Source organism: Lepidochelys olivacea, assembly GCF_965140295.1.
Source record: "Lepidochelys olivacea isolate rLepOli2 genome assembly, chromosome: 7".
NCBI classification, from domain to species: Eukaryota; Metazoa; Chordata; order Testudines; family Cheloniidae; genus Lepidochelys; species Lepidochelys olivacea.
The window spans coordinates 64,444,712-64,471,517 of NC_140417.1; the positions used below are offsets into that span (position 1 = coordinate 64,444,712).

Genomic DNA, 26,806 nt, shown 5'->3' on the forward strand with positions numbered 1-26,806 from the left:
GCATAGTATTTACGTAGTTGCACAGTCTTAAATGCACTATGGATTTTACACTTTTTAAGAAAGTTAATTGCACTGCTGTCTTTTCATTTAATTCCTTTCCAGTCTGTTCTGTTCCCCTTTCTACTCCCCTGTACCTGCTTCTTTAACACTGTGCCCCCTTTCTCCTCCTGGCCTTTTCTCTCTCTTGTTGGGGTCTTCTCTCTGGTGGATGCATTCTGAGTGGACAGCTCCTATTTCCTCACCACCCATGTGCCAGCAACAGCTGGATTGGAACCAGCTGTTTTTACACATATCCAGGTTCTTTTTTGCCATGAAGAACCCCAAGAGCTGGAGAAGTAGCTGGAAACAAGGAGAGCCAGTACCCCGGCCATTCAAGCTTTCCTTGGACCAGTAGCAAATGCAGTAATTCAGAATGCTATATATGCCATGTGGCTGTTGATTTAACATTTCTGTGGGAAATCGGAATCCCTAACTTTTTTCCTATTTAAATTCTCAACCTTAATGTTCGATCTGTAGTTGTTCCTCTTACTCCCCTTTTAACATATATTGGGTTTCTAGAGATTGGGGTCCATTGCATGTGGGCTGTAACACTGTTATTTAACTTTTGACTGGGTTTAAAGTTAGAAGCATTTCTTTAAGTGCAGAGATTTGAAGCTATATTGCTTATGGACCAAATCCGCCCTGCTTTACTCACATGAGTGATCCTGTCACAGTTAGCCTTGGTGTTGGAAACCAGTGTGCTATGTTAAACTAGTAAATAAATTAAGCCATATCAGCAGGTTTGCAGAGACAGGTATTCAATAAGAAGTTGTAAAATAGAAAGCTTCCAGTTTAAAATGACCTATAAATATATGTTCGGGAAACATCGTACATTACATTATGTACCAGAGAAAGTAAGTGTCTCCTTAGTGAAAAAGAGGAGCAAAGCCAGATGTGATAGCAAGCAAAGATCAGTAAAAATATTTTGATAAATATATGTAACAATGCTGTTTCACTCATGATTGGCAACTGCTGAAACATAAATTATACAAATTTCCCATAGCTGCTTATGGGAAAATTATGCAGATTAGCATTTGATTGGGTTTATACCATGAGACTCAAATTTGGACTTTTAATCTATTAAGCTCTGATAAATGAGGAATCTGAATAGCTCCCCTGAGCAGCAACAGTAATAACCACAGCAGTCATTTTTTGCAACATGTATTCTGACAATTTCCTTAGCAGATGAAACTAAGAAAACTCCACGTCTCTGAGTACAATTACTTCGTAACTTCTGCAAAAAGTTCAGGTGTATGTAATTGGGAAATGGATTCTTGCAAAGTGCTTAAACAGACATTTTGTGAACATCAACATCTGTCACTTTATGCCAGCAATATTGTTTTTCCATCAATTTGGGCTTATTTATGGTTGACTTTATGGTTGACTTCCTGGTCTGCATGGGTGAAATAGCAGACTTGTAAATTACTAGAGGCAGACCTGAGCTGGAATCCTAGAGTAAAACCCTATTATGTGCCATATTTGATGGGTCGGAACCAAAATCCCAGATCCAAGCCTGCTCAGAGTTTGGGACAGTTTGGATTCAGAGCAAGATAACTTCTAATACGTACACCAGCTATTCTCCATAGGCTTCCAGGCACACTTACTATAATCTGTATACAGGGATCCAAAACTTTTCTCCAACCTGCAGCAGTATTATAAAACTCAACTGCTAGCAAACGTTGCCGACCAAACAATGGATAGCACCAATATTTCTGTTCTGTTAGAGATTGGCCCATCGTTTAAATTGTTCTTTGCTTTGTACCTATGTCTCAGCCAAACACTGTGACCAGTTTTGGTAGTCCAGATATCATGGAAGTGCATAGTCAAGTGCCAGTCAAGAATTTTTGGACAATGAGATAAAAGGCCCAGCTTGAAACACCCAAATATTGTTCCCTAAAGCTAAATGATTATACAAAAAGGATTAGCTTTTTTGTGGGAGCAGTTGTGAAGAAAGGCACAATGATGCAGTATTTATCCCCATCACTTTAGCTTTCAGTGTATCCCCATCACTTTTAGCTTTTCGGTTGGACTAACACCAAGATTTTGCACAAAGCCAGAATTCCTACAGACCTGCTGTCATAGTTTAGAGAAATACATCCCATGGCCTTTTCCACTCAGATACTGGCTTACATAACACAAAGGCTTCAGAACATCTGTACTGACTAGGGCATTTAGCATTATATTATTCACTTAAAAACTAATGCTAAGGCTTTCTGAGCTATGTCAATGATACAATCCCAATACTTTAACATAATGCTATCACGGAATATTTTCACGTAGCCTATGATAAATCAGGTGGATGTACTGCAGACAGGAACGAGGAAGGACAGGGGAATTTATTTGTCATCCTCTTTAAACTTAAAACTTCTTGCTCAAGAATGGAGGTTTGACTCTAAGAGCCCCGCATTGCCCACTGGAATCAGAACAGCAACTCCTACTAGGCCTAAGAAACTCACTACACTTAACAATGCTGTCATGGTTTTTATCAGCGGTAAAGAACATGGCTGTGAATTTTCATATGATACCTTATACAGTCATCCTAATCACCATGAGATGTCTATACGGGTAACAATTAAAAAGTTGTAGGCACATACTAAAAATATGCCCAAACCATGAAACCAGGTAGGGCTGGTAAACAAGTTTGCCCCAGCCAAAGGAATGTTGATTTGCCTGTCTGCTTAGGTCTCAAATGTAAATGGAGCAGGATAGGCCAAAGACAATGGAAATTACATTTGCATCTGAAATCAACAATAAAATAAAATTCATAAGAGGATGAGAAAAGGGGACTTGGCTCCAGCACTCTGGGGAACAAACAACAAGAACACTTTTTGAAGAGTTACTGGACTATAAGAAGGGGGTGTGCGGAAGACATTGTGGTTATCCATCACTGATAGAACAAAGAGATCATCAGCGCCTTTTGTAAACATGAATGGAGGATACCCAGCCGTGTGGGTTGGTGACTTTAGTAGAGAAACTGCATTAGATAGGGATTGTAGTCTGTTAAGTTGTGGTCACTAGAAAGCATGTTATAGTTTTGTTTTTATTTGTAACCACTTTCTGTTTCTACTATCTTTGCTTATTATCACTTAAATCTCTGTTCTGTTTAATGTATTGCACTTGGAAGAACTTATGGTAAAACCAAGAATACGTTTATTAAAGTGTGAATCCTCAGCTGATCTAATAGGTTGTATGACAGTGTATTCTGTCTCTGTGGAGGCAGCGGATCTGGCAATTTCTGTGCGTGTCCACACAGGGGCTGTGTACTGCAGGGGAACCCTTTTCAAGAAGGTTTGGGGATTGGACAGCATCTGAAGTTAACCTGCAAAGCAGAGTGAAGGCTAGTAGAGGTTTTCAGGAGCTAACAGACAGGGGCACTGGGGATCAGAGATTAGCTCCAGCACGTCTCTCTGTCTCGCTAAGGCAGGGGGTAACAAGTTGACTCATAGCCTTGAACTCCCTGAGGAACCATTGCAGGAGGCACCACCACATGGAAAATGAGTGCTCTTGTGAAAACTTTAATTTGGTCATGGAAGAGCACCCAACTTACACAATTTGGAATGAATGTAATGAGACCTTGTTGGAGAGTCAGGAAATATTTTCGCAATATCTGACACAAGGTGCATTCCAAAGGCAAAGATATTTGCACTTCCGAATTATTTTTATAACCTCCATGTATAAAAGCTTTCTCTGTCAAAGATAATATAACAGTATACAGACAAGAAGTGATCTCCATGAAAAGAAATTATGCCCATCCTCTACTGCAGAAGTGCACACTTCTGGCTAAACCTCATATTTGCTCTAACCTTGTCCTGTATTGTTCAGCCCAATATATTATCTCTGTACATTGGATCATATTCCACAGTTCTGGAAAACTCCAGTCTCAATACCAAATATTAAAATTGATGTTAGCTACAGTAACTGTTGATTATTACTGACTGCAACATACAAGTAGCACACAATGCCGTTTTTATTTTTAAAGCTTATAGTCTAAAACGTGACTATGAAGATTATACAATTATGCCCTCTGTGGGAAGACGGGCATACACTAGAGTAGCCTTAAGGGTGATCTAATCTACACTGGCCCTAGAATCAGGGAGTAAGAAGGGTGCTCTCTCCAAGGAGCAGCCACACCATAGAATAGTATTCACAGATGGCATTATTTGCTGGCTTTAACATCTGTTTCCCTCATTCAGAGGCTCAAAGCATCCAAGAATCGGGCCCAATGTTTCTAACAGCTCGTGTTGCAAACTCCACACTAAATCTGAAAATTAAGCACTGTTCTTTCTGTGTCCTACAACCACAGCATAGCTACAATTTTGCTGATGATGTAAAATCAGAAGTGAATTCAGTATTAAAGGCAGCAAGAATTATTACTATGTTCGTAATTATTTATATTATGATAGCCCCCAAAGGCCCCAACTGGAATTCTGGCCCTATGCTTCTGATAGCAGACAGATTTAGCTGAGATTTACTCCTCCCACTATTGAGATGCTGCAGTTGTGGGACTGATGTCAGGGTGAAAGCCAGGAGAGTCTATCATTTCATACCCAGGCTATACCCATATCTCAGTGATGTTTGCGCTATGATAACACACTAGTTTACCTAGACTACTGTTGGAACTTGTTTGTTTTATAATAAATTCCTGACATCTCAATGTTAAATTGGAAATTTCAAGGTACAGAGCATAACCGTGGTCATGACAACAAATTTTCAGCTCTGTTTTATAAGTGGATTGAAAAAAAATGCACTACATAAATTCTCTCCTAGGACATTTGTGACATTTGCTTCCAATCAAAGGCATGCCTTTTACGTAGACATATTATTTGGAATACGGATATATGTGGTCTTGTGATGGATCTACTGTGATGAAGAATAATAGCTATTATTGAGCAAGTGTAATTTCTTGTATTGTACTTTGTAGATGATGGTTCATCATCAATTATTTGGTGCAGTGACGACAATGAACTGCTCTAGTGAAATTGTTCAAGCTCACTCATCCATATATGTATTATCTCTGCAAGTGCTAACAGTTGTCAAAACTCATTTCTGTCAATATATTGAGATGACATGGCTTGAAGATACATTGGGAACCAATATGTCTGCTAAGAACATATCACTTTTGCAAAGTAACTTTTCTGAGTATAACCATAACTTTATAATTAAATCTAATTGAGCAGTTAAAACTTTCAACTTTATGCTTGATCACACATGGAGTAAATGACAGGTGCTATATACTGGGCCAAATTCTGGTTTCCATTACACATATCAATGGAGTTGCACCAGTGTAAATGAATGCAAAATTTGCTCAGTTATACCAAGACAAAGAGAAAAACATGACACTTAAGCCTGTAATATAATGTCTACTAATAAAGTAACAGGAGACCTCATATTGCAAAATTCACACTATTTTGGTTCCCATTATGCTAATGTTTCCCAACTTCATTGAATATTAATCACAGAAATTCATGTAGCTCCTTAAAACAATAGAGTGACTGAAATGATACCTACCTTTACATTATAAAGAATTTCCTAATATCCTTATGGGTTGGGTTTCTTAGCATCTGTCATGCAGTTCAAATGACTTTTTACATTTAAAAAGTGCATGCAAAAACATCTCTGCATCAGATCCCCAGTTGTTTTGCTTATTTGGGATCCATTGTCTGGCTATACCAAAAGAAGGACAGGAGACATTTGCCATGGGTTTAATTAGGCCACATCTTTATTATCAGATATCTGGGACTACCCAGCAGATAAAAGTGTACAGTGCAGGTAACCCCATGTTTATTCCGTAATTATCCAGGGGGCTTTTACCAGCTCCCCCTCTTTTTCCATCCAGGTCTCTCCAGCAAATTGATTGCTGGCACCTTACCATCCACCCCCTTGTAGAAGGGTTAACGTGGGCTATAAGAATGGGGGGTTGGCTCCCTGCTGTACCAATCATAGGAGTCCCCAACCACACCCTGTTTGTTCCTTTAAGTCCTTTTTAAAGCCTTTTAAAGTCCTTTTCCAAGCCATTTATTCAGTCACTATATACCTTTCCTATGAAATACCTGCACTGGACATCCACCACAAGGAGGCGTCAGCAATTAGCTTGGCTGCCTCCTCCCTAAACCCAGTCAGGTTCCCAGACATCTTTTACTGTCCCCCTTTTATATTGGCCAAAACAAATGGGCTCCAAAGCTTTACGTGGAACCCCATCACCAGAATTCGCCCCCTCCCCCCCCACTTAAAAGTGTAGGGTGGTCAATAACCAATGTAGTAGAAACCAAACTGGTAAATGATAATAACAAAAAAAGCCATAGTATAGTCTTAATGTAGTGAAAATTAACTGACAGGAATAAAATATTTGCCAAGGTATCAAGTACAATAACATCATATTGAAAACACTTTCCCAACAAGCAATTTTTGAATTTATTGTAAAAGTATAGGCTATCACTTATGCATCTAAATAGAGTTTAAAAATGTACACCAGCATAATCTCTGTAAAGCTTTAAACTACACATATTCATCTATTATTATTTATAGCACCTAATGTGTTAACTGGAGAGGAAAATGGATAGCTAAATGTGTGTTAGCTTGCTTGTTTTACTTACAGTAATGACAAATGCAGGTGAGACATCTGTCTTTTAAAGTAGGGATTTCTAATGTTTCTGAATTTCATTGTCCATATTCCCATTATTTGATACAACCATAAGGATAAAATTTAGAGATGGGATGGATCTGCAAAATTCAGATCCAAATGTGGATTTTTACATGTTAGAAGAAATTTCAGGACTGCTTGGATTTGGAGTGGCCTGTTTGAGAAAGACGGCGCAGTGTAAAATTAGAAACCAAAGCTCTGCACTGGGATTTTGGCTCATGCTTAGTCTAGGTCATACTGTACTAATATGTAAGTTACCACCAGAAATCAAATGTCAAGGATGGCTGCCATAAAACCCACATTAGTTCTGGAATTCTAGGTTGGATGGATGACGGAGGCCATAAAAATAAATGTAGACATTGTTTTCCTGCAGATTTTTCTGTTTTTCTATAATTTATTCTTTCATTTCAAAGCCTAATTACTTGTAAAGGTAACTGTAACTAGTAGCCCAGGAATGTAAAAGGCATCATGAAGTTAGTCTGGCTGAATGGAATTGGATTTTTGCTAGGGCAACTGTAGAATTATTATCTGATGCCTGAAGGAATAAGATTGCTCCAGCATCTTGATTATAGCTCTAACCATTTGCATTCCCACCCTGGAGTTTCAGAGTTGACTGGACCAGGGCAGTTAGGGGGTTAGGATTTCACTCTTTGTCTTCACACCATGCTTATTGTTGCCTCTATACAAATAATTATACACACATATAAGTGTGTTGGTGTGTATAAGATACACAGCTGTAAATAGCTATTTTAATTATGTAAGATGAGTACATGTGCCCAGAGTGTCAAATTAGATAATTATACATAGTTGTGTGTATGTATCTATATAGAAAGTTATAATTAAGATTACACTAAGATTTCATTGTAACTATTTTTTTACATTTTTCACTTAAACAAACAAGCAAAACCAACCATCCTTCAATCACAGCTCACAAATTTCTCTCTCTCTCTCTCTCTCTCTCGATCTTTAAGTTTGAGAAAACTCCTCCAGCCATTTTTGAATTTTTGGAGGGTGAAAATATAAAACAAAATCCAACACTTGTACAGCATGTTAGTGGCATAACTCAAACATAGCTGAAAAAAAAAGTAAATCCCAAATTTAAGCTACTTAACCCGTAACTAGCTAATCATCCATCCTACATGCAAAGGCTGCAGGCACATATCAATGCTTTGAGGGCATATTACCTTTCAAGAATTGGGGAGTTTAAAAAAAACAAAACAAAACAAGAAAAGAGTCCTTACATATTAGAAAGCTGGGGAATTCAGCGTTAAGGCTGTACTGCTCAAAGAAGCCAGCCAAACCGCTTTAAACTCTACCTTCAGAGATACATAAACCTTTATGGTTCCTCCATAGAGTATTGGGAAATGTGCACCACAAGATAGATTAAAACATTTGTTTCATACATGGTGTTCATAGCTCCAATACCAAACGTGTTGCTTAGTCACCACATTAACATTTGTTCCTTTCCTTAAGTGCAGCAATTCTGTGATCTGGGCACATGCGGTTTGGAGACGTACGAACTCTGTGTCTTGTGAAACTTAGGCCTGGTCTATGCTTAAAAATTAGGCTGACATAGCTACAGCGCTCAGAGGTGTGAAAAATTCATACCCCCTCAGCGCCATAGCTATTCTAACCCAATCCCTGGGTGTGAAGAAGGCCATAAAATGGCACAAACACTCTATGATAAGAATTAAGGCATTCTGGGTTTTGCGTTCACTGATCACATCAAATTTGGTCTTGGCCAGATAAGGGAGTGAGAATTTCTGATTTTTTAACTGCTTCACTCTGGGGGTAGAGAAAAGGGTATTTTGGGAGCCTTGTTTGAAAAGTGCAATTTTAACTTGCTTTCCCTGGCGAGGCTGCTGTTTTAAACTCTAATGTTAAGCACTCAAATTAATTATCTCTGCGTGCAACTTTAACTGCTCCTTAATGGAATTCTTTGGTGTTGGCATTCCCTTGGGACTAGGGAGTGAAGGAAGCTTGGCAAGGGATGGACATGGAGCCTTCTCCTCCCTTCTGACATGTGTGGGAGGAAAGGCTTGCAAATGCACATCTTTATCAACCCCCTGCTTAATGCTGAGAGACTTGTCAGGTATTCTACAATCTCTCCAATCATTTGGTTTGTAGGAGACCTCCAACCCCCTTGTCCTTATAGATCTTTAAGCTTGGGTTCCCATGCTAGCCCCAGGATATTGGGAGGGGGTATGTAGGAGCTGATAGGGTAAATGTGTGGGGGAGAGGAATGGGGGGTTGAGAAGCAGCTCAGTGCTGCACAGAAGGTGGAGAGAAGCAGTGCTTCCTTGACTTCCAAAGCAGATGAACTTTCTGTGGTAGACTCCAGTGAAAGTCCCTTGTGATGAAGCACAAGTGGTGTCTTGGGTGGAGAAGTTTGGCAAATGTTAGACCTTCCCCTTTTCCTTCTCCTGCTGCACCACTGGTAGCTTCGGAGTGCCTATCCTCTCACAACTCTCAGATAGAGGCCTGTTCCCCTGGAAGTCCTCATATCTCCACATCCCTTCTCCAGAAACTTGCTCCCATTATTACTTCCCCCACCAGAGACCCAAAGATTTCATAGGGGGCCGTCAAGAGCAGAGGGACGCACCCAGGAGCCAGTTTGGGTTGCAGGAGCAAAAGGCTGAGGGGTATGCACTAGCATTTCTCCTTGTTTTCCCCAAAAGAACCACCTGTGGTTTACCCAGGTCATTGGTGGGACAGGCAATGGGACAGGGAGGGCAGCAGCCCTATTGAGTAATGGGGAGAGAGCAAGTGTCTTGGTTGGGGGCAGGCAAGCTGTTGTATTCAGCGGCATCCAGGTAGAGAGGGGGAGCACTCAGGAACAGTTAGAGTGTGAAACAATCACAAGAGAAGCACTGGTGCTTCCTTGCCTTTTCCACCAGACAAACTTCCTGTGGTTTGTCAGAGGGAAGTTATCCTCTTGTGGCTCATAACAGGACGTCAGGAGTAGGGCTGGCCAGAAAATAAGAATTCCATTTCACACAAAAACTTGAGGTTTCAGGAGCTCTGCACGGACAAGGGACTAGGTGAGAACTGGGCTTGGAGGAGAAGTTGAGAAAGGCACCCCTTCCCTTCCCCTCCTGCCGCCACTCTCAGGTCTGTGGGAGAGAACCCCCAGTGAACCTCAGGAGGTTTATTCTACACATCCCCCACGTGATCCTTTGGGTGGCAATTCTCTTCTTCCTTATTCGCATGTCACCTTACAATCAAGTTACATTGTGAGATCTATTTGCACAAAGAAAATGGCTAGAGACATGTTTTTCTTTAATTAAATTTTAGGTTTCCAGCAGAACTTGGTCCTATACGAAGCTCACTAGAGCCTACTATGCCTACATTCGATAGTGCTGTTACAAATTTAAAAATGCATAACTTTTAAAATTAGTCTTTAATCAAACAAGTTTCAGTTCTGGTCAGAAGAAATAAGTAAGGGGGATCCAGTAAGGCGCTCTCTCTCTCTCTCAGTCTTTCTCATTTTCTGCTACAAAAATACTGAAAAATGAAAACTTCAGAACTGTCTTTAGGACTGTTAAAGCTCAATTTTTAGCCATGGTATAATTACAAATAATGTCATAATTCTGGAATCTTTAGGTACAATTTTACCACAAAATCTGAACAAGTGTTGAAGCTGATGAGAGTTTTGTGGAATTTAAAGAGAGTGTGTGTGTGTACGCATGTCTGTGCAATGAGGGTGTAAACAGGGAAACAAAATAGCGTTTTAATGGAGTATCTGAGGTTTATCTACTTCCCTACACACATTTCAAAATAGGCAATTTGGTAAATTATAGTCACATATCACAGAAATGTCCGATTGAATTCTTCCTCTAAGAAGCAGAGCAGTTTAAAGTTTAAAGCAGCTTTAGTTTAAAGGCCCTGTTAAGAATTGATTTCAAAATGAGGAAAAATTAGATATATCAATTCAACAACGATTTTGACATAGCCAGAGTTACTTCTGACCAGGCCAAAGTTACTCTTTACAGAAGGACCTCTTTTTAGTAGGAAACAGGAACAGGAGCACTTCAAAAATCTCTGGCCTCTTCCAATGTGGATAGTTTTTTTTAATACTTAGCTTATGATTCAAAATTTCAGATGGTTCTAGTATAGGGTCATTTTACAATCATTTTCTGAATGCATACAATATTTGTTACAAAGAATATCTGATGAAACCCTAATTACATTGATCAAATTGACAGATTTCGATCAATTTTTTCCCCCATGACTTTTTCTTTTTAAAGTTTCCTGGCTACCTTTGCCTGCAGTTTGTGATTTGCTCTAGGCCACAGAGAAAGTCATGGTAAGAGTTGGTAATACAACCAAGGAGTTCCTGACTCCCAATATTGTACTCAGACTGCACCTCTCTTTTGAAAGTTTATTCCTTGATGGCTTATCTGCCTAAGCTGTTGGATGCAAAAAAATTAATTAATTAAAGAAAACCTCCATTCCCATCTCAAATGCTTGAGAAAGACTTCCTAGCCAAAATACCAGTGGATTTTGTCTTTCTTTCATTTATGTAAAAAGAAAAGGAGTACTTGTGGCACCTTAGAGACTAACCAATTTATTTGAGCATAAGCTTTCGTGAGCTACAGCTCACTTCATCGGATGTATACTGTGGAAAGTGTAGAAGATCTTTTATACACACGAAGCATGAAAAAATATACCCCCCCACCCCACTCTCCTGCTGGCAATAGCTTATCTAAAGTGACCACTCTCCTTACCATGTGTATGATAATCAAGGTGGGCCATTTCCAGCACAAATCCAGGTTTTCTCACCCCCCTCCCCACACATACACATACACATTGTAAGGAGAGTGGTCACTTTAGATAAACTATTACCAGCAGGAGAGTGGGTTTGTGTGTGTGGGGGTGTGTGTGTGTGTGAGAAAACCTGGATTTGTGCTGGAAATGGCCCACCTTGATTATCATACACATGGTAAGGAGAGTGATCACTTTAGATAAGCTATGGCCAGCAGGAGAGTGGGGTGGGGGGAGGTATATTTTTTCATGCTTTGTGTGTATAAAAGATCTTCTACACTTTCCACAGTATGCATCCGATTAAGTGAGCTGTAGCTCATGAAAGCTTATGCTCAAATAAATTGGTTAGTCTCTAAGGTGCCACAAGTACTCCTTTTCTTTTTGCGAATACAGACTAACACGGCTGTTACTCTGAAACCTTTCATTTCTGTATATCTGATTGTCTCTCTTGAAGTTGCTTATTTTCTTTTAGGTGTGTTGATCATCTAGTGGTATTTTTACTTCAACACATTTTCTCTGTGAGCCCTGTAATTCTTCCAAGCCCTATTAGCACACACTGCTGCTCAAACATAATGGAGTCAGTCAACCCCTATGGGCGCATCAACCCATGTAAGAAGGGCATGCTGTAGTTGATGCTCTCTGCTACTGTTTGTGGGTAGGGGCTCACCAAAAATAAAATGTAAAGAAAATACATGCTGGTAAATTTTGTCTGTCAAACACATGTCTACTGTCTTGCCTTTCATCACTAACCTCCAGTCATGCTCCCCTGCTGATACCAGAAAACACTGAATTATTTAATGTTACATAAAAAGTTAAAAACAACAAATCAAAACAGCCAAACCTAGAATCAACAAGCAGAATGCCTAAATGAAACAATCCATCTCTACTTTGTACTTGTGTAAGGTCTAAATCAAAGTGTAAGCTTTTCAGAGCCAGGTAGTATGCCTGTAAAGGTTCAGGTATACCTATGGCACTGTATAAATTACATATAAAAACAATTAGACAAATTCTGGACCCACTGAATTCAAAAGCAAAATTTCCATTAATGGCAATAATACCAGATCAAGTCAAATAAGAATAATCAGATACCCAGAAATACGACTCAACAGCACACTCCATCCTCCTACTGCTTTAAAGAAGCTGTTTTATAAAGGTGTAGGAATTTATTTCAGTTTTGGTTTGTAAGAATACTGAGCTCTGGAAAATGCTTGATTCAAAGCACAAAAGAAGTTGATTTGCAAATGCAGGTTGATCTTTGGTTTGAGTTCAGTCTGCATACACAAATCTGCAGTGGCTCTTTCTTTCTTTCTTTCTTTCTTTCTTTGTTTTTGTTTTGTTTTGTTTTTGTTTTTTTTGCATCTGTGATTTGTTCCTCAAAGATTGGGGTTTTTTAAAATGAACATTAGCTGTACATTTTGAGGTAGCTGCTCCCCAGTGAAATTTAGATTCAAACCATATTTTGCTGTACAAATCAGTATGGTCAAATCACATGGCTTTTTCCAATATTGCCATTAGTTCAAATTCTGGTTCTTGCAAGCCAAACCTTGTCTCTGGTTCCGAGTGACATTGGATCATTGGAAACTTGGTTAATTCAAATAAGGCCTTTGGACAAAAATTTCACCTCTTTCAAAGGGTTTGCACTGAACTTATTAAGGCTCAATGGCAGTTCTACAGCCAAATAGCAGGTATTATGATTCACTCCCAGCACTGGATAACAGACCAAAGAATTAAAAGGACAGATGCCTGGATTAAAGTATTTTGATCGCCTATGGATATTTAATGGATTGGATAGACTGTTCTTGATGTTGCACTAACCAAGTTAGTCTCTCTTAAGCCTTCCAAACTAAAGACAAGTATAACAGTGACACTGTACTTTCCTAAAACAATTGCTCCAATGGATATAAATAACCATTTATTAAACAAACAATATGTGCCAAAGTAAGGGAAGATACCAAAATTATGCTTATGAGGCTCATGAGGTACTGCACATAACTATCTCGTAATCTTGTAATATATTATCTATATGTTTCATTTTCTTGAAGTTATCTTCATAATCAAGATGTTATCACTACTATCGTGGGCATTGGAACTATTTTTAATTTAAATTTAAAGAGCAATTAAAGAAAGACAATGGATACACAGGATAATAAAGTAAGTGATTAGCAGCATGCAAATGACATAGGCTTAATGATAATAACATTCTATTCTCCAAAGGGCCTGTCAAGAGAAACCCTTCCTACATGTGGTTGTTCAGCTAATGTGTCTCAACCTACAATTACAACATTGCTGACACCATTAACCACTGAAACAACATCACTTCATGAAATCCTTGTTGTCTCATTAAAATGTAAGGGGTCAGGTAATTTACCAGCTTTGTATGTCTAGTTTTGTTGTTGGCAATTAGCAAGCATTACCCAGCAAGGACTCCCACTGGGAACTAGAGAAACTTTGTGAAATATTAAAGGAAACTCTTTATATTTCACTGGAAATTGAAAATATTCACAGATATGCCCAGAGCATACCTTTGTATTTATAGAGCTGAACAATACTACCTTTAAAGGGTTTTAATGTCACCAAAAAGATTGGTGATACAGGACTATTTTGGAAAGTTAATTGCCAGTTTAAACAGAAATGCTCCTACATAATTGGAGCTAAATATGTCTCTTCCCCTGACATAAGCAGCTTTTACAAATATAGGGACAGTGCAAAAAAACTACCTAATACAAAACTTCCAGTTTTGAAACTATTTAAAATTTAAACTACAAAATTGTTTATTCAAAAAATATATTTATTTTTTGTTGAAATATGGGGAAAGCAAATACACCCTAATGCCAATACTCCCTTTCTTCCTGCTAATTGAAGCCTCATAATCTTCATTTAAAGCAGCCACAATGAGAATTACTGTTAGTTCATATGTTGTCCAGGAGCAGAATGGTATCTTATTCTTTAAATGGAACTTTTAGAACATAAAACACATTCCAATAAAAGTGAACAGAAAATTATGAATTCATTAAACTACTTTGGTATCTTGTGCTATATATAATATTTATATTCCAGCTACTCTAAAATATGCTTTAATATCTTTAGGCAACTATAAGGACTTAAATATTTATAAAATGGCTAAAGATAAAGTATAGCCCTCTTATTCCTACATACAGATGATGTAAAGCATGCAATCAAAGACAATAACACTTTCAACCCATTTGTCATCTTAAAGGAGACTTACAACTTCAGATCCCTTGTGTGCAATCTACATAAGAGTTGTTGCCTACATAGGCAACTCCAGAGGAGTTCGCTCCTTAAAAACTACCAAGAGTGCTATACTTCACATAAAACAGGGTTTTCTGAAAATGGACACAAAACTATAAATTTGCAGGCAAAACAGCTCCAAGTGGGGCTTCAAAATACTGCTGTATTTATCTCTAGGACATCTGGGAGCAGGAAGCGTTTTGATTTAATATTTCATAACATAGAGGCAATTGCTTCCTTGCCTGGTGTATAATTAATGCTCATAAAAAGAGAGGTTTTTATTTTCACTTTTTTATTTCTCAGCATCAGTAATGCGCCTGCGCAAGCACGCAGACACACCTATCGCTGCATAATATGGGCTTGCTTTGGAGACTTTGAACAAAAAATAATAATTGTAAATGAGGCACAGTGGATTTATAATGGTCCTGGGACTATTAGTTGCATTTATAGTTTAAGTGTGAAATCGCATCTGATGTACCATGTTGTTTCCTTCCTTTGTCCAGTTTTATCTTCCTATAGACCCAGGAGGAGGAGTCTGAAGCTAGGGGGAGAGATGTAGTGGCTGTGAAACTTAGAAGGCATTTGGGCCAGGATTTAGCTGCATCCCTCAAATACAGGCAATGAAAGGGGGTCAATATAACATATCCCTCCCTCCTTCTCCCAACACAGCAGCAGGACCGAAAACTTCCTGACCTATGTTTTTTTTTCCCTTCGCTCTCCAAGGAGATATTTACAGAAGGCATGAAAGTGCTCAGGGTACCTGAGTTCAGGCACCAGAGAATCTACCCAGTATACTAGCGTGCAAGCTGCGGGGAAAGTACAAAGAAAGGATAAGGGTCCTGGGTGGAAACTTCCCTCCTCCCTGGGGTTTCTTGTAAAGGCTGGAGGACCAGGACATTCTGTTTGAAAAAAGAAAATGGCTATAATGGGTATAAAGCAAGAAGTTAGCCCGGCTGAATGTATTGCCTCCTTCCACCCTTTGTCTGTCTTATCTGTTTAGGCCCCAAATCTTGCAAAGACTTGCACACATTTGACTAGTTCCACTGAAGTCAATGTACTTACACACTTAAGTCTTGGTAGGACTGGGGCCTTAGACTGTAAATGCTTCAGGGCTGTACTATGTGTGTGTGTGTGTGTACAGTGCCTAGCACAATGAGGCCCTGATCCCAGCTGTAGTCTCTACTATAAATAAATAAAATTATAATAGCCAACCAACCCAACATCTAGAATAAGGATGATGCCAAAACTGTCTGGGCTTATTTTTACATTTGTCTTGTAGGCAGTTAATGCTCTGTTATTTTATTGCTATTTAGAAGACCTGGAACCTGAATAGTATTATATGTGAGCAAAGTGCTGAAGTGGGGCAGGTGCTGAGAAATTTTGAGCATCCCTAACATTTTATTTCACTGAGGATGCCCAGCTCACGACTTTTGATATGTTTATTGCAAAAAAGAACTGCAAATTGACTACTGAAAAAAACACAACCTCTGCCCAAGTTCAGCTGGCCAGTGCGGGATTAATCAGTAAACTCAGCAGGAGATCCCTATCGGAGTGTTTTGGGATACCTTAAGGAAAAGGGAAGACATCCATGACAGTAAAAGTTCCAGGATCACCCATGAAAGATGCAATCCAAGAGTGTTCTTAACTAGGCGTGATCCTCGAATTAAAGCTCCTAGCATCGTTCATGTGTGATCCTAGCATTTTTGCTAGTAAGGCTATAGGGGCATTCTGGTTTTGGTTATGGATATAATTTTCCAAATGATCTGAGTGATTTAGGAGCCTAATTCCCATTTTTCAAGAGACTTGAGCATTATGACTTTCAATGAGACCAAGCTCTTAAGTGCTTAAGTCACTTTTGAAAATGGGACTGAGGTTCCTAACTCACTTAGGCCCTTTTGAAAATTGATCCCAAGAATTTGTGTTTGGCTACTTTATTCATTTGTTTTTAATATTCCATCTACCTGGGATAAGTGCACTTTTCTATAATGTGGTATAAATCTGAATACATAATAAATAGTTGACATTTTAATGTGAGATTCAGAAGTGTTCAGCTTTGGCCTACCTCTTCTCCCACTGAAGTCAATGGTACAACTCCCGTTGGCTTGAATGGGAACATAGTTGGGCTAGAGATGAGCACTTTTGAATATTCCACTGTTACATTTTAGATGTATTAGTATATGTGCCATCCAAAAGAGACATTCATTTATGCACACCCCTTATCCACATTTCTATTGTTATTAGACATAGGAAAGGATGATAGATATCTAAAGTCTTAGAAATTAAAATAACTTTGCCCAGTAGGAAATCGCAAGCCCTTCTACGAGTAACCATTTCCCTCACCCCAAAGTAAAGGTCAATTCTAGGTTTAGGATGGATCAGATTTGTAGCCAGTGGTTTACGGTACTTCTGCAAAATAAACATCATTGATCTTTTTATATCATGAACTTTCACACTAACTTCATCATGTTTATGACTGCAGATTCTACTCAACAGACATTATAAGAACCAGCTGTATCCAGCAATCCCTGGCAAAAATTACAGAATTATTTTGAAAACTGGCCAGAGATGCCTTTTTCTCATTTTTGCAATTGAGTAATAAATTGCTTTATTAACACTGAAACCCAGGTATTTAAAAATAGATTCTCAGGGCTGATCAGATGTCATGTTCTCAGCGTTTTTTTTTTTAACCTTTCACCTTTGATTGTATGTGGAAGCCACAGAGAGGCTATCTAGAGTTAATCCACATTCCTGCATGCCCTGAAGCACTTGCTCTGCTTCATAGTTGCTCTCTGCAGAGCACCATAAGGTGGGTATGTCTGTCTTTGGGGCATGCTGGTGAGTGGATATGGCTGGTGGATACGTGAACAAGCAAGGTCCATAGAGGGCTGCAGCTTCTATTATAGATAAAATTCTGCTGCTGTATACACTGGCTATTGGTTAAGAGGGAAATTCCATTCCCCGATTAGTTGCGCAGGTCCCCCTTGCTTTGTGTGGGGAATGGAATTTGGTTGTTATATACAAAGTTCTCATGGCAAACCTGATATGCTGATTATCAATGTTATGGATTCTGAAGAATGTCTTGTGTTTGTCTTATGTGTTTGACTATTCTGTACTTCACAACATTAAACTAAGACACAATACAAGAAAGTAGTAATATTCAACATGCAGCAAAAAGCATCTTCTATAAATATTGATGATACAATTAATTCCCAACCACTTCTTTTTTTGAACTTGTTAGAAACATATCCAACATATTGCAATTCAACATTGCATGCAAGTGTTACATATTCACCATTACAATGCTTGGAACTGAGAGAGAACCTTTACTGACCAAGTATTTTTAGACAACATTGAAGGAATAAGTAAAGATATTTTCTCACTTCTAATACTTATCCTGGTAATAGTGTAGATGATTTTCATTTAACAATTCTGGGATGAAAAAAGATCAACAATCATTGATGTGTAGTAGAAAAAAGAAAACACTAATTACCAATGGGATATAACTTAAACCTGATGTTCGTTTTAATGGGACTTTTCCTGCATACAGGGTGCAAGATTGGGCTCCAGAAGGGTGCAGTCATTTTACAACTACTGTATCTTCTCATTGTGAAACAAATCTAATGAAACCTAACTCAGTGACTAACAAACAACTCCAAGGTGTATTTCTGTCCTCTCAATCAGATCCTGTTCCTGCTTCCATGGAAATTGATGGTGAAAACAGCACTAACTTCAAAAAGAACTAGATCAAAACCGTAAGCTTTTCCGATTCAAAGTTATTTTAACCTGTGTAATCTGCTACATTGTAAAGCGTGTGCAAACTTTTTGAATATATTTACTTGATTTCATATGATTTTCCCCCCAAGACCCTTTCCATGATGAATGAGAAACATATTACTCAGGAGTTCCCTCCTCTTTACTTTATTTTTTTTCCCTTGATTTTTTTTTTGTTTGAAGATCCATTACCAGGATTATAAATGGTCTTACAAAGATCTCTCATGTGGTGAAATACTGTTACTAGGGAAAATTCTCATAAGTTGAAGTCATTCAGAAAACAGCTGCAATGATTGCTATGCTGAAATACATCTGCACTGCTACAGTTATCTGTCTTGTAATATCCATGGAAGAAATGCTATTGTACAGCCTTCCCTTCAGTACTTTAGACCTGCTTGGAGCCATAAGATGGCTTTTCTTTATTGTTTAGAAAGCGGTTTTGATGAAATGTGCTGCTCCTATTATATAGGAGTCAAAATAAGACCTAAATCATTAACCAATAAAAGAAAATCATTGGGCCAAGTATCTAAAATTACTACCCAGAGGCATTTATAAATCTCTAAACAGTTAAGTATAATTGTCTTCCTGGTTTTTGGGAAGGAAGCAAAATAACAGTTTTAGTTACAACCGAAGACAAATATTTTGTGTTGAGCTTGGTTTGTCTGGTGGGTAAAACAACAAGTGAAATTCCCAACATGTGAAATTTCAAAAGGAAAATATTGTGAAAGTGAAATGCTGTGTGGGAGCACTTGATAAATATTCCTGGGGGGAGGGGGGAAGAGTGGGGAACAGAGGGAGGAGAAACAAGAGTTACTGAAGTTATTGCAATACATTGCCAATGCAGATCCACACTTGCACCCTGGAGGTTTGGAAGCAGTATGATTATTTGGGGTGCATGCACATTCATCATGCATCAAATTTTTCATGGTCTTTTCTACAAAATATTTATCTATAAATTAAAGACACTGTGAATAAAGGAGGATGGAGAGAGAGTCAGCAGGGATCTTCGAAAGCAGTATATATGAGGAACTTCTTTCTCCATCATGGAAGTACCTCTGCATAGCTCCATTTATGGAGACTAGCAAGCAGCCAACAGGAGGAGTTAGTCAGATAATGATGGCCACTGCTGCCCCAAATCAGGCATAGGATGAGTTTGTGTGCTGAGAGAATAATGCTTTCTAAACGTGTGGATTGAACTCATAGTTTTATTCATTTTAGCAATTGAGACATTTTGAAAGGAAGCCATAGAGGCAGCTGCTCCTCTAGTGGGATATACTTTAAGCCCTCCTGGCCTTGGCATTTGGGCTCATTTATAACAGGTTTGCATTTAGATTTTGGGCCATCTGGAACATTTCTGGGCCATTTGGATTAGCATGTGGATAACCAGAGATCACTTTTCCCTTGGGCTTTTCCTAAAGAGCCAGAAACAGCCATGGTGATTTCTTAAAAGGATATTCAAATAGTAGGGGAGGGCATCTTTGACAGTCATACAATGCAGTGTAGCCTCCTCTGGCATAATGTGAGGCTTAGAGGAAAACTGGCAATGATGTAGACTGGATTAGCTGTAAATCCAATAGCACATTCGGGATTTAGGATCTGGGTGTAGCACAATATTAGCTTTGTGAAATAACCTAGGAGACAAATCTACAAACAGGGCTTGGAGATCACTTACTTGCCTCACTGAGGAAATGGTAATTTAAAATGCTGCACTGGGTACAAGGAAAAGCAAAGGACAATCTTTCAGTTGCTCAGAAGGAGCATGCAATCTGGTAAAGCCAGATTTAGAGCACTCAATGTCACAGGAAGATAAGTAGGAGGATAAGTATGCAGCAGCCCAAAATTGGCTAGAGCCCTAAATATCAAAGTGATGGGCCAATATACAGCAGCAGTCAATTGCACTTTCACAGCTGTTACACAGAGGAGAGGAGGAAGAAGCGAGCGAGGAGATGATGCCCCCGGAACCTCCTCCATTATCTTACCCTCTTCTTCCCCCCCTCAGAGTTCAAAAGACCATCTCTGAGATGGACCAAACCCTTCGTGGGAATGATGAATTTCAGTCTGCCTCTGTTTAAGAGGAAGTCCTAGGAAGCTCACAAACATCTTTGGTTTTTGAGGGTAGTCCTGCAATAAAAACCAATATACACAAGTGGGCTACATTGCCCCAGCATCTATAGCAGTGAGAACTGGGCAAAAGAACACTGAAATAAGCACACTAGGAACTCAAACCACAGGGGAAGCCCAATGGCATGTGGTCAGACTCTTTAAGGAGGCAGACAAGGACCAGTCAGGCAAATCAGAGCAGTGCTTCATTTCTAATGAAAGAGGTGCCGGAGCTCAATCAATTAGGTGCCATGGTTCAAACAATTTTTTTACATTCATAACTGATGCAGCAAGCCTAGAGGTGCCAGGGCTATGAATTGCCAAGCCTAGAGGTGCTGGGGCTCCGGTCTGTCAAGCCCTGACACAAATTAAGCACTGAATCAGGGGAAGAATGGAATCTTCAATTACCTGAGCAGGCCTTCATGGCCTCTACTGAAACCATCTATTTATAACCCCTCTTTCTCCCCCCAAAAAACAAAGATCTAGCTTGAAGACTTTAAGTGATGGAGAACCACCACATTCTTAGATAAGCTGCTATGGAAAAATGACACTAAATACGTGTGCAAGTATCCATAGGAATCACTTGAACCTTTGCAATGCAAATTGTAGCATACATTAGAATGCCATTTAGCTAAACCAAACAGGTCACATAGAGCTTTACTGGATACATGAGGCTTCAGATAAGATGTATACAGGGGTGAAAGTAAGTTAGAGGACTTACCGGTATGCTGGAATCCTGAGCAGGGGGCATGGCCTCAATCGGAAGAGGCCTTAAATCCCCGGGCCTTTTAAATCTTGATTTAAAGAGCCAGGGCTCCAGCTGCGGTAGTGGCAGCTGGGAGCCCGGGGTCTTTTAAATCACCCCCGAGCTACCAGCTGCAGAGGCGACTGGGAGCCCCAGGGCTCGGGAGCAATTTAAAGGGCCCAGGGCTCCAGCTGCCGCTGCCACAGCGGAGCCACAGGCCCTTTAAAACACTGAGGAGCCCTGGGGACTCCCGGCTGCCACCGCTACCCCGGGGCTCTGGGCTCTGGCAGAGCTTTAAAGGGCCCGGGGCTCCGCTGTGGTAGCAGCTACTGGAGCCCTGAGCCCTTTAAATCCCCACCTGAGCCCTGCTGCCCGAGCCCTGGGGTGACGGTGGTCGGGCTCCATCGGGGATTTAAAGGGCCCAGGGCTTCGGCAGCAGGGCTCCGGTGGCGATTTAAAGGGCCGGGGTGGTAGCGGCGGCTGGAGCTCCGGGTCCCTTTAAATCCCTGTCAGAGCCCCGCCGCCGCTACCCCAGGCCTCGGGTAGCAGGGCTCAGGCCGGGATTTAAAGGGCCCTGGGGGGGTAGCAGCGGCTGGAGCTCTGGGGCCCTTTAAATCCTCGCCGCCGCTACCCCAGGGCTTTAAATTGCCCTCTGGGAAAGCCGGTCCGGGTACGGCGCACCGGCTCTTACCGGTACACCGTACCGGGGCATACCGGCTTACTTTCACTTCTGGATGTATATCAAACATATAATCCCTTTGTAGCTGAAGCCCCATTTATAAAAAGACAGGTCTTATGTGGTCTGCCTTTGGTTTAGTTGAATGCACCTCAGCATTTTAAAGAGCATTGAAGGGTGACTGTAATGTTGGCTTAAATAGTAGCTAGTTCAGGAGCTGTCTCACTGTGGGGGAATCCCTGGCTGGCACAGGGCTATCGTAGCTGGCTCTGCAACACCTGTTTCATAGGCCTCTTTGTGGGGGTGCACCCAGAAATTGAGACCACAGGAGAAACAGGCTCCCAGCACCCCTGTCCCAAGCAACCAGAAGCAGTGATTATAGGAGAAGCCTGGCTTGGCCAAGAGGGTACTTGATTTGAAGGGTACTCAGTCATTGTGTGGGTATGGTGCATATGCAATGCTGTCACACATAGGAGAGGTGAAGGGAATTGAGCATGCTCAGTCACTCTGTGGGGATAGCACATGTGCAGTCTGGCCGTGAGGATGGAATCTTCAGTGAGCGTAGCACACGTAGGAACTGTGAAGGGTTGCAGCATGCTCAGTCAGGATGGAATCTTTGGATATTTTAGCTGCTAAACTCTAAGAAGTCTCTATTGAGCATGTGTAAACTGCCAGTTCTAAAAGGCTTATAACCTGGCCAAATTTGGGCAGATTTTCACAAGATCAGCACACATCCATGCCCTACCAATTTTTATATTCTTGCTTCAAAGCATGAAGGTGCTAGAGCTCAGAGAAAATGTCATCAGCATATGTTTTCCCTCACCCTGTTCTCAGAAGCAGTTAAATAGTTTTCGCTGAAACTTTCCAAAGCAGTTCAGCCTCAGGCAGACACCTGGCACTGGTAATTTCTGCCCAAATGATTAAAGTTTGTCAAATTTATAAGCAGCTCAGAACAGGGTCTTTGTAATGAGAAGAGTTGGGCAACCTTACTTATCGATGGTGCTACAAAAGTTAAGCCCAAATATAAACTCTGGATCCAATATACCCAGAAACTTTGGGAAGTTTGTGCCTGAGTCCAGAACTGAATTTTAGGACCAAGGACCATCACATATATAATATTTAGATTACAGAGTGTGTGTTTACATTTATTTATACATGTTACATGCACAAACAATTATTAAATATCCTCTGCCCCCTTTTTAAGCTGATTTTTTTAGTCCCGCTGTTTAAAGACTTCCTGGTTACATTCAAAGCCTGGGAACATTTAACTGTAAGCTTTGTCAACTAAAGAAAAAATCAGAAGTCCACTCATGAACATTTATTCTAGTGACACCTGCTGTCAGAAAAATGGTAGTGGGTACCTCAGCATTCACACCACACTAAACTTGAGCAGTATTTGCATTCAAATATGTCTTAAATAATGTACTGAAGACATGATAGATACATGCATACCACATTCAGTTCTCTTTCTAGGTCACAAAAGCTCCTTCACCCTAGACAGAACATATTTGCTCCAATAAATCTCCGGGAGGCCAAATACTTAAAAAGAAAAGGTCGTGTGTGAAGGGGGAGAGATAGGGGTCAGAGGTGGTGGGAAAACCTCACATGAACAAACGGGTGGCATTCCTTGCTCATAGAAAAACCTATCAATGAAATTATTGCTACATTGTTTTCTTTTTAGATGGGACAAGCATAAATTATACATCATCTTTGCATGTGAGATTGCATTTACCATTAACCACAGAATTGTACTGATTACATGGCAACCCCCCAGATGCTATTTAAAGAGCATTGAAAAAACTAAGAAGTAAATTCCCTGGTCAAAAATTGGGAAGCCTAATCCATATGCAGCTTTCTCTTCCCTCTTCAATACCGTATCAAAGGCCATCTTTATTTGGGTAGGAATTCAAACACCATATATTCAGAACTAGAAAAGCCCAGTTTGGCAATGGTGAGAGATTGTACAGGCTGATGTGAATTGAAATGTTTTCCTGGATAAATGAGTGTGATAAATAATACACAAATGTTTAAGCAAAGCTAGTGACAACTCACTGTAAATAAAGGCACTTTGTTGCCAACAAGGAGCCGCAAAGTGGTTCTGTTATGCTATTTGCTGACCAGCAGAAGCTAGATCACCTGCTTCATATAATTGTCACCATAGTTGTGCCTACTCTACATTAAAACTGCATCTCATAGACAAAATGTCACATTGGATACAATTGCCTGCAAAGTTTATGCCACCTATTGATCTAATTGTGTCTGACAAGCTAGCCATAGTATTCAAGATCTTTCAAGAAAACCTCCTGTGTTGAAAGCAATGTAACCAATTCAGAAGTTGTAGATACGTAAATGGTGCAACCCACTGAGACGGTAACTGTTTTCCAACCCAGTAGTTTGCTTTTAAAATACCCCCTTCCACCCTTCCTAAAAGATTGTTGCCAGTGGAATAAGCCATTGGCCAAATTCTGCAGTCAGCAGACATGGAAATGTCTGCTTCCATGAAAAGGTTGTATAACCCTCCACATGTTTAAAATGCACATTGATCTTTGCCTGAAGAATGTGTCCAGGGGCACTGGGGACTCCCGCAAGCCTTTTATAAAAGGTAGCACAATCCACTCCTCCTCCACCAAATGGTGCCAATGAGGGTTAGACTGTGACCCCACTCAACCATTTTTGACTCGTGGTCATGGCACTGCGGCTGAAATTCTCTTCTGCAAAAGCCAACTTTGTATCCCCTTATTTGGGGCTTTTGCAGTCCCTGTATGCTGCTGGGAGGGAAAATTCCTCTCTGCATTGGCAGAGTTTTTCCATGCAAAGAATACAAGTACTGGGATTGTTGCTAACCTCAGTGCTGGGGCACAAGGGGGAGGCTTCTGCTCTTTAGCCATCCTAAATAGGGCTAGCCAAAACGGAGGGGATCTCTTACAGCAGGGAGGGAGATAGAATTTAAAATAAAAATAAAACAAACCCAAGCATGATTAGAGAAGGATAAGGATATGAGCTTGCTTAGCTTATGTAATAATATACACATAAGCACAATAAGCACACCAACATAGAGCTAAGTTGACATGCATGAAACACAAGTATTTAGATTGAGGGTGCAAACAGAGAGGAGGCCTGATTTTAAAAATGGAGCTTCCACATGTCCAAATAATCTCTATGAGCCACAAATGAAAAAAAACCCAAACATTTAGTGGGATAGGAAAGCAAGCCTTCGCCGACAGCCCCAGATCCTGAAAAGTAATGCTACAATGGCAGCGTCATGCTCAGATGTTGGTAATGACAGATTCATGGACAAGTTTAAAGGGCTGTAGAATGATAAAGGCTGGGTAACAGTGATGTTTGGGGTCCTTGGACCTTTGTAGTCTTCTACTGCCTGCAAGGAATTCTTGGCAGGGCATAGTCCTTTATTCCATGTTACTGGTATGCCACTTTTCTACTGTTTTCACTGGGTGGCATGGATTATTTCTGGACAGCTGGCACTGTGAGTGGCAGTGAGTTACTGTGATGTTATTAACTGATTGGAAGTTGGTTGTGCTTGCAGTGATGGAAATTTGAGAAAGCTGTGGCTGTTTGATTTCTCCTCTGCAGCTATCCTCAGTTGATTTGCCTTTGGTGAACATTGTTTTTCCTAGTTTATCTGGCCCCTCTTGCCCAGATTCTCCCTCTGGATATCCTTTTCCCGTCTTGGTGTCATGTGACATTATGAGTCTGTGACTGAACCAGACTGATCAGATACTTTGTGTTCCTTTGGATCCTGCCACTCAGGAGCTATGTGATCCAGGGAACATTTTATGGGAATGCTGACTGATTTATACACATAGCAAATAAAGGGTAGACTCAATGAAAGCTTATCATAGCTCTAAACTGGCACACACCTTTCAGTCCCAGATTGTGAACCCCCAGTCTCATGCACAAGGCTGGGAAGAAATTTCCCCTGCTTGCTCCTGGTCAGCACATTGTTGGGGAGGGCCATCTGTTATAACCAAAATGTTCCCTTCTGCACCAGCCTACGGAAGGAGACCAGATCACTGGGGCGAAAACTATCTGCTCTATGACCATTAACAAACAAACAAATAAATCAAAACAAACACTGGTCCCCTCCATTACCATTTGCACACCTTCTGGAAGGAACTGCCATACCAGATCACACCCATGGTTTTGCTAGTCCAATATCCCTGCCAGCAGCAGATGTTTCAGATGAAGGTGTAAAAAACCCCACAGCAGGCAGCCCCACTAGGGAGGTCTTATCCTAATGACTAATAATTAGAGATTGGCATAAACTCTGGAGCATGAAATTTTATCTCCCTGCTTGTCACCCATATAAATATCTAATCCCTCTGAATCTTGCTAAATTCTTGGCCTCTGTGATATCCTGTGGCAATGAGATCTACAGTCTAATTACATTTTCACACAAGGTATATTTGCTAGCCCATGTACAAGGAGTTACAAAGGTTTGGATCTGATTCAGAACTCCTCCCTCCACTGCTGCTGATCATATTTGAGGTGAGCAAGTGGTTCTTGTGCCAGCATTCACAATCCCACCATTTGAGATTATGATTCTAAATCTATCCATTTACCAATGCGCTTTAGGTTTTCATTCTGTCATTTGGCCCTTGAGGGGAACTCCTACAGGGCCTAATCCTGCATTCCTTGCTCAGGCTTAACTGCATTAACTTCAGTGACAGTTCAACCCAAGTACGGATTTTGTGCTAAACTGTACAGAGCAGCAAGGAAAGGTCACAAGAGGCCTTCCTTCCAGCCACGCTCTCTATGCACGAACGAGTCTTAATCTCAGTTCTCGTGTACCTCGAGGGTAAGT

General features: G+C 40.3%; 1 protein-coding gene across 7 annotated transcripts in view; it reads right to left on the reverse strand.

Annotated features, from left to right (window-relative positions):
- Positions 1-26,806, reverse strand: part of KCNMA1 (potassium calcium-activated channel subfamily M alpha 1) — an 841,792-nt gene that overhangs the window by 37,258 nt on the left and 777,728 nt on the right. The window lies entirely within an intron of this gene.